We start from the raw sequence: 9240 nt of genomic DNA, 5'->3' as shown, positions 1-9240 counted from the left end.
AGGGGATGGTTCATCAAGAATTTGTTTACATTAGACTTGACGACAATCAGATTGTAGTCAACTGTAAAGCAGGTAATCGGAAGAGAGTTCCACAGGCGTGCAATTCTAAGAAAGAAACTTTGTTCATGGAATCTACATTTAGGTTTAGGCACAGATAAAGAGTGTGGGAAATTATTGATAGTGGTTCTGGCCAAACAAGTGTTTTTCGTGAAAATTTGGCAAGGGGGGATTGAAGCTTAGATGAGCACTTGCCATTTTTTATTGGCTAATTACCTTTGTTGCTGCTTTCTGATTGTCTGATGAACTTGTTCAGCGTTCTTCATATTCCAGCGGTTTGCGTCTGTTTCTGGCCGAGCTCTAACGTACATTTACGAAAATTCGGTTCGTAAGATGCAACAGTACGTATTTATGAATAGAGAAATTTGCTCACGTCTTTGAAAACATTATTTCGTTAGTTTAATTTGAAAAGTTGGACAAAAGTTAAAAAAACCAAATAATGTTATAATTTTTTTTTCATTAAATGTCTAGCAGGCTACTCGGCGCTGCCCGGTCGTAAAATACGCATAAATATTAGATTTTAATTCATACAGAAACTGAGATATGTGCATGCAAGTATTACTTTTTTAAACAGTTCACTTTTCCTAAAAAATAAATACTCGAGCTGAGATCGAAACCAAAACCTAAAGAGAGTGAGTCAAGTGCGAAAACCATTAGGCCGACTTGACACATCTTTAGAAAGTGTTTTCAAACCCACTTGTTCATAACATAAATAATCTGTCATGTAAACGATTCACACATGCGCATTCGTGAAACAAAGTTGCCAAATAGATGAAAATCCGATGACTCCCACGCACCAATGGTTCACTTTTGATCTTTTAGCAGTCCTTTTTATGAATGGAAAACTGAATACTCTATATACAAAATTTCAAGTCTGCAGATAAAAAATTCGTTGAGTATATAAGTTGAGAAGTGTTTTCACACACACACACATACACATTCTAACTTATATATATATATATATATATATATATATATATATATATATATATATATATATATATATACTAGAAAATGTATCCGGCGTTGTCCGTAACATTAAATTCTTTAAAAAAAAATGAAGTAAACAAAAAACAGAAACAAACATGGGCATACGACTATTATTTTTTTCTAAACAGTTTACTCATTGTAAAGATAGTGAGTCAAGTACGATAGCTATTAGACCAGCTTGACACAAACTTTAGAAACAGTTGACAAACAGATAAAAGTTCGCCCCCCCCAAAGACCAATTTTTCAATTTAACCCCTTAAGCCGCTTTTCTTTTCCGGATGAAAACCGATTAAAAAGTTTTCCACATGCCTGAAAATTAGATATTCCAAATTTCAAATCCGTAGATCAAAAAATTCGTTGAGTATATAGGTTGGGAAGTGTCGTCACACACAGTCTAACCTTTATAATATATAGATAGATCCAAATCATTTTCTGAGACTTTTCGTTTTAAGACAACTTTAGTGTTGTGTTCTTCATTATTTTGAACCCGAGATTCGACCCCACGTGGTAAGAGAAAATGTTCACGTCTGATGGTGTTGACGGTTTTCGTGAAGTCCGGATCGAAGCGTCTTGCGTGGTTAGCGTGAATCTTTACTAGAGAAATTTAGTCACATCACTGAAATATTATGTAAGTTCATTTTTTTTTTTTTTTTGTAAACTGAGAATTTAGGTCGTTCGTAGTGTTGCATAGAGTCATCATCATCATCATCATCATCATCATTAGGGCTAGGACAACAGCATATTCTTTTCCTTGTTTAGACTCTCGGGTATATATCCATTGATATCTTATATGTTTTTATGTAGAGTGATGTGGTTCTCGGTTGATTAACTGTGTCTAACTGTGTCGGATATATACTCGAGAGTAAAATCAATGAAAAGAATATTCTGTTGTCCTAGCCCTAATCCTCCTCATCATCATATAAATCTGAAAATTCTACTCTTGGCATTGGTTTTCCTGATATTTTTTCTAATAAGAATTCCTTTTAGTAAGACACCGGGTACTTACAGATGGACCACGTGAAGGTAACATTTTAGGTGATTTTTTGTGGAGCAAACTGGATTCAAACTTCGGACACTTAGGTTGGGAAGCGGTATTGTAAAACAGTTGGCCACCAACACTTCTCGTTGTATAGAGTGATACTAAGCGGGTTGAAGATGTGATCATTTTCTAATTCGGAGGCAAAGGAAATAGTGTGTTCAATTTTATTTCATTTGTTTATTATGTTATGGAGACTTATCTGATGCATTGCATCCTGAATATCTAAGATAGTGGTTGTTTTTGGGTAGGGTGGACTTGAAAAATGAAATTCTTTTAAAAATTACAAGAAGGCGAAAACTCCGCTGCTAGAGGGTCCAAGGGATAAGGCAATTTTTGGTTAGTGTTTTTCGTTAAAAAGTAAACGGCATCGTTGAATGATTAGATGGCACGATATAATCATTTTGTATGGTAGTAAGGAAGCTGTTATTCTTGGTTGCCTGCTATACAAACTATTTAAAAATATATATAACAATGACGAGATGACGAAAACGCCAATAAAGGTATATAAAGAAACTATAATGACAAAAAAAAAATAAAAATAAAAATAATAAGTAAATGTCCCAAACCTTAATGGGTTTCTCTCTTTATGTATAATTTTGTACATCTATACCCCTATAAATTTGGGTGTTTTTTTGTTAGGTGATATTCATATTGAAAACACTTTTTTTTTCTATTTATTTAAAAAGAAAATACAACTTTGTTATATATGGGTCGTGGAATTGCATTCATCTGCAAAAGATCTAACTAATCTGCACATTCTTTTTATATGGAGTTCACCACTTATCAAGGCCCAATGGCCACTCAGGGATAAGGGTTATTGTGTGTACAGTAATCAAAGGGATAGTGTAGCAATAGTATTGGAGAATTGGTAAGGTGTAATTACTTAGGGGGGGCGGTTCATCAAGAATTTGTTTGTGTTGGACTTGAACACATCCAGTTTGAAGCCGGGAGGGAAACAGGCAAGCGGAACAGAGTTCCACAGGCGTGCAGTTCTAAGAAAGAAGCTTTGTTCATGGTATCTACGTTTTGATTTAGGCACAGATAGGGAGTGGGGAAAGCTATTGAAGGTAGTTTCAGCTAGTCGGGTGTTTTTTGAGAAAGATTGGCGAGGGGGGACCAGAGAATGGAGCTCAGACGAGCACCTGCCATGGAAATAACAATAGAACAATGACAGACTCGCTATGTCTCTTCTGTGGGAAAGAGGTTGCAGGGTAGAGAAAATGGCACCCCCCACAAAGCCACGGAGTCTATTTTGTACTCTGTCAAGGCAGGATAGGCTGTTTTCAGCAGCCCCCGTCCAGATGTGGCAGCAGTACTCCATCTTTGGACGTACTTGGCACATTCTTTTAAATATTCCTTTGAAGTCATTTCCCAATTAGATTTTTTCGGTTTTCTGATGGGATGACCATCTTTAGCTAATTATTACCTGTAATTATATTCATGCAGATATTCTACATGATTTATACTTGCGTAATATTTGCGTAAAAAGGTTTTATTAGATTAGTGGAAAAACAATATCGTTTTCTCACATGTTACGTTTATATATGATTTCTGAATTAATTCATTGATATATATATAGCCATGTTATATATCATTTTGAAGCGTGGGTTTTGCTCTATCGAATCGTGTTATTTGTTACCGTTCTCAATTTCCTCATTCATTTTTTTTGCAGGCTTTTCAACAGCATGGACAAAATTAAATCCTCACGATTTTCTTGCTCTAGATTAAACTAGGCCGAAGAGCTGCCGACCAACTCCTGATATCAATGATGCATTCGGCCCAGGAACCACTAACGAACGTGTGGCATAACGATGGTTCAAGAAATTTTGCAATGGTGACGAGAGCCTCAAAGATAAAGATAGTCGCTGCCGGCCAACTGCAGTCGATAACGAAGGTTTGAAAGCCCTTATTGAAGCCGATTCTCTCCAAACCACGCGAGAAGTTGCTGTTAAACTCAAGGTCGTCCACTAATTCGTTCGCCATTTAAAGCAAATATGAAGGTAAAAAATGTTGGATAAATGGGCGCCGCGTGAATTGAACGATAATAAAAAAAAATCGTCGTTTTTAGGTGTCTTCTACGCTCCTTCTGCGCAACAAAAACGATCCATTTCTCGAGCGGATTCTGACGTGTGATTAGAAGTGGATCCTTTATGACAACCGGCGACGTTCGGCGCAGTGGTTGGATGCCAGATAAGCTCCACAACACTTCCCGAAGCCGAAATTGCACCAAAAAAGGTTATGGTGACTGTTTGGTGGTCTGCGGCCGGTCTCATCCATCACAAACGAAACGATTACGGCGAAGGAGTACTACCGACAAATTGACGAACTTCACCAGAAGCTCCATACGTATGTGTCCCGAGATCGGTCAATATGAAGGGACCAATTCTCCTCCATGACAACGCTCGCCCGCGTGTTGCTCAACTGACCCTGCAGAAGCTGAACTAATTGGGCTACGAGACTCTGCCTCAACCGTTATATTCACCGGACCACCGATTATCACTTTTTCAAGCATCCCGGCAACTTCCTGCGCAAAAAAAAAAAAAATGCTTCAAAAGCCGAGATGATACCGAATCGGCCTTCAACGACTTCATCGCTTCCAGAAATTTCTATGCTAATGGGATAAATAGACTTGTTTTTCGTTGGGAAAAATGTGTCGATTTTTATGGTTCTTATTTCAATTAATAAAGTTTATTATGAAAGGAGTTATGATCTTTTGAAGTTGAATGACATTATTTTTGCACCAACCTAATAGTAAAAATAAACGTATGCATATATATATATATATATATATATATATATATATATATATATATATATATATATATATATATATATATTTGTATAAAAAAATGTCTACCAAACTTCTCTGTCAGTTTTTGGTTTACAGATATGAAACTTAATATACGGAGTATTCAGACCTATGTGAAACTTTATATTTGTGTTTTAGCCAGGGCAAATCGGTGCAAAAGTCTGAAAATTAAAGAAATGGAATTTGCCAGGTAATGGTCGAACGACGGCATTACGAATATGCCTGCGTAACGTAATAGCTATTGGTTCATGTTTTAATTTTTAACCCTGTAGCAAACATTTCTTAAAAGCTCAGGCATTAACGTAAAAAGAAAAAGTACATCGTAGGCTAAACGTTTTGGTTTCGATTCACGGTAGTGGCACACGAGTCATTTTTTTTTTTTATATAAAACTTTAAAAAAGAAAGAAAACAACATACTGATGATGGTGTGTAGTTCCGAAATATATTTATGTTATAAATTTCAAACAAGTAGAATATTTGTTTATTTTCCTAATATTACGATGTGATTTGGCTTTCATGCGTATTTTATTTTATACCAAATTTATTTATTTTTAAATCAACTAACAATTTGTTTACGTCATTTTTTTCTTTCTCTTTAATAATTTTGTGGTCGAACAAAATCTATAAATAGCGGCTATTTTCATTTTCTTATTTGCATCTCACCGATAATTTATATACTCGTACATAAATCATAAATTTTCTCTATGTGATAGAAACTTATACATTATAAAGGGTTGGGTTCGGGACTCCTAACAAACGGTTCCCCAGTTCGATACAAACCACCTGATGAAGACCGGAGAGCAAAACGGCCGAAACGTTGTGACTATAACAACAAAGATGAGGAAGTCAGTCCAGCAATCTCAATCAATGAAAACACTTCATCTGAAAAATACATGTATAACAATTAAAGGACTAGTTGGAAAAACTGGAAAAGATATTCGTGTAAAAAATATAATAAATTTATAACTTAAAGTATTGCAGCATTAAAAATTGATTATATAATGTTATATATTGATTAAAACAAATTCCTAATGCTGCAATATTTTAAGTTATAAATTTATTATATCTTTACTAGAATATTTTGTCCTTTTTTTCCAGTTTTAACAACTAGTCCTTTACTTTTCCATGTTTAAGCTTAAACATATTACTTTTCATGCTCGCATTTTTCTATTGTAATCCATGTTTTTTTCCAGGCTTCCAGTAAATTCACTTCTTCTTTGTTTAATTTCAGTCTTATTTTTTGTCCCCATAAACATAACATACACATATGTAATAAAAATATACGGCACTCGTCTGCTTTCAATAAAATCCCCTCAATTGTCTCTCCCTTTCATTCTTTCATTCTCTCTGTTTCACTTGTTACTTCTGTTTTCGCGAGAGCGATAAATTGGTAGCAACAGTAGTCGCTGAAGCGACGTGGTTACTATGGAAACCAGCCATAAAAAACGTCGCTCACCTCCTTATGTTTTTTTTTTACGATAGTGAACACCAGTAAATTCATCATAACTTTTGTTTTACTGAACGAAAATTGAAAAAATAATTTCACAATATAACCGAGAAGGTGAAGTATAAACTGTTGGTTGTAAATTTAGTCGAAAAATGAGTGAGCGGTGAAACTTTAATACAGTTCTAAATGGCTAAAACAGCCACTTAACCATATATTCAAGCACAGTAGTGTTTGAATGATATATATATATATATATATATATATATACATATATATATATATATATATATATATATATATATATATATATATTCCAGGTTTAGTATTTCTAGTCTACCTAAAAGTTGAGAATGCGCCTGTGAGGACATTTCTCAGCTTATATACTTAACGAATATTTAATCTACCCACTTGAAATTTGGTATATAGAGTAGTCAGACATGTGGAAAACTTTGTAATCGGGCCTCATCCGGTAAAAAGGGCTGTTAAGGAGCCAACATTGCAAAAAATTGGTATGTGAGGGGGTAAACTGATTTTTATCTGTTTGTCAACTGATTCACGAATGCGCATGCGTGAAATGTACACATGACAAATTGCTTGTGTTAAGAACAAGTAGGTTTGAAAACATTTTTAAACGCCGTGTCAAGCCGGTTTAATGGCTATTGTATTTTACTTAATGTCTTTTGGGTTCGCTCTCAGCGCAGTCATTTTTTCTTACATAAATGAACCGTTTAGAAAAGACATGATACTCGCATGCACATGTTTCTGTTTCTGTCCGTTTTTGCATTCCATTTCATAAAGGAATTTAACGTTACGTTTAATACCTATATTTCTGTTTATGATAAACTAGCGGGGGATACCTAGCGTTGCCTGGGTGTTTGGAGGTGTGTGTGCTAAAAAACACGTTAGGGTGTTTGGAGGTGTAAAAGAAAAAAAGTTTTAGTAGGAAGGTAGGATTGAATCCTGAAGCATTGACGTGAAGGTGGAAACGAAAGGGAAGGGGAAAACTGAGACCTAGCCATCTCGGCCACGAGGAGAGAGGAATTGATAAGCGTGTTAAGTTAACGTTTATAAAGTGAAATATACAGGTGCGAGGAAGTTAAGTGGCGTGATGTTTGACCTAATTTTGCTCTGCAAGCCAGTTACTGTTTCCTCCGCCCCATCATTCGCTTTTCGAAGACGAGGCGATCGAAAATAGCTGGTAAAAGTCGGGCAAATTAAAGATAGCCGCGACTCCCGTTCTTAAGTCGTAATTATTATGATTTAGACGTTATATAAAAAGTTTTAAGAAGGAGCGAACCGACCCAGAAGGCCGATGAAAAAAGCCTTTTGCGGACATACAGAAAAAGTGCACACACACATACATACATAATACATACATACATACACGTTTTCGCTTTTATATTTATAGATAAGAATTCTGCATCAATTAAAATATAATAATCCAATTAAAAAAGCGTGCACATGACAGATAACTCATGTAAAGTATTTTACGACCTGGCAACGCTGGGCAGCCTTCTAGTTTAAAAATTAAAACCAATGAATTTAACGAGATTTGTATAAGAGTGCTCAATAACAAACAGAGCAAATATTTTAATGTCGCTAAAGGATCATGACAACGTTTTGAATAATTAATGACCTGGTAAGGCAATACAAATTCTTTCTTTTAAATTCATATATATATATATATATATATATATATATATATATATATATATATATATATATATATATATAACTACTTAATTTACTCACATAAAATTAATATACGAAGGTATAGATTTATGCGTAAACTTTAAGTATTTACTTCAAAAGTGCTCAATACGTAGGTAGAGCTAGTTAGTAATTTATAAAATATATATGGCGATTAAGCTACACTGAATATTCGGCGTTTCATCCATTCTAGGATTCCTCAGGCTTATGAGCGAATTCTGTGGTTGTTTATCGTTTTTATGTGGTCATCTTCTATTGAGGATTTAGTTAGCCAATCAGCTTTCTAGTATCACCGCGCCCCTTCCTATCAGCCATATAATAAAAAATATATATTATTAAATAAACATCTATTAAACTGTAGAAGAGAAATAGCAAATAACTGTGTTCACAAAATAAAATTTACCCTAGGATAGCGATACAAAATAGTTTTAAAACTAACAAAAACAATAGAAAATAAACAAATAAATTAAATAAACATGAATATACATTAACGATCACACATATATGTATGTATATATATATATGTATATATGTGCATATATGTATGTATACACATATATATATATTTATATATAAACTAACAAAAAAAGACAAAAAACACTAACCTAGTTTTAAAACAGATCCTTTGTCCGATAAAATGCATGCCCATTGGCTGATAGGAAGAGGCGCGGTGGATACTAGAAAGCTGATTGGCTAACTAAATCCTCAATAGAAGAGGACCATATAAAAAAAATAAACAACCACAGAATTCGCGCATAAGCCTGAGGAATCCTAGTGTGAATGAAACGCCGAATATTCAGTGTAGCTTAATCGCCATATATATTTTATAAATTGCTATATATATATATATATATATATATATATATATATATATATATATATATATAGCTTATTTATTATACAACCATTATTAATTCCATATGTGCATACATGTTTCAGTGGAATCCTAATTCAAGGATAACACTTTATAAAACCGAAAAAAACCCAAACAAATCGATATTGAAACAGGAGTAAAAATTAAATTAGTTTTTATGAAATCTTCGAGTCTGGTTTACGTTCTGGAAGAAAATGGGTGTATACTTTGTGAATTTGAGCAGTAGGGGTTTTTTGGAGGGAGGTATGGCAAAAGAACGGAGTAGGGGTGAGAGGAGGAGAAGTACGATTTCGTGTAGTTAAGCTGTTGCAATG

Source organism: Euprymna scolopes, chromosome 35 (assembly GCF_053919585.1).
Source record: "Euprymna scolopes isolate OS-2025 chromosome 35, ASM5391958v1, whole genome shotgun sequence".
Lineage (NCBI taxonomy): Eukaryota > Metazoa > Mollusca > Cephalopoda > Sepiida > Sepiolidae > Euprymna > Euprymna scolopes.
This window is presented reverse-complemented; position numbering follows the sequence as displayed.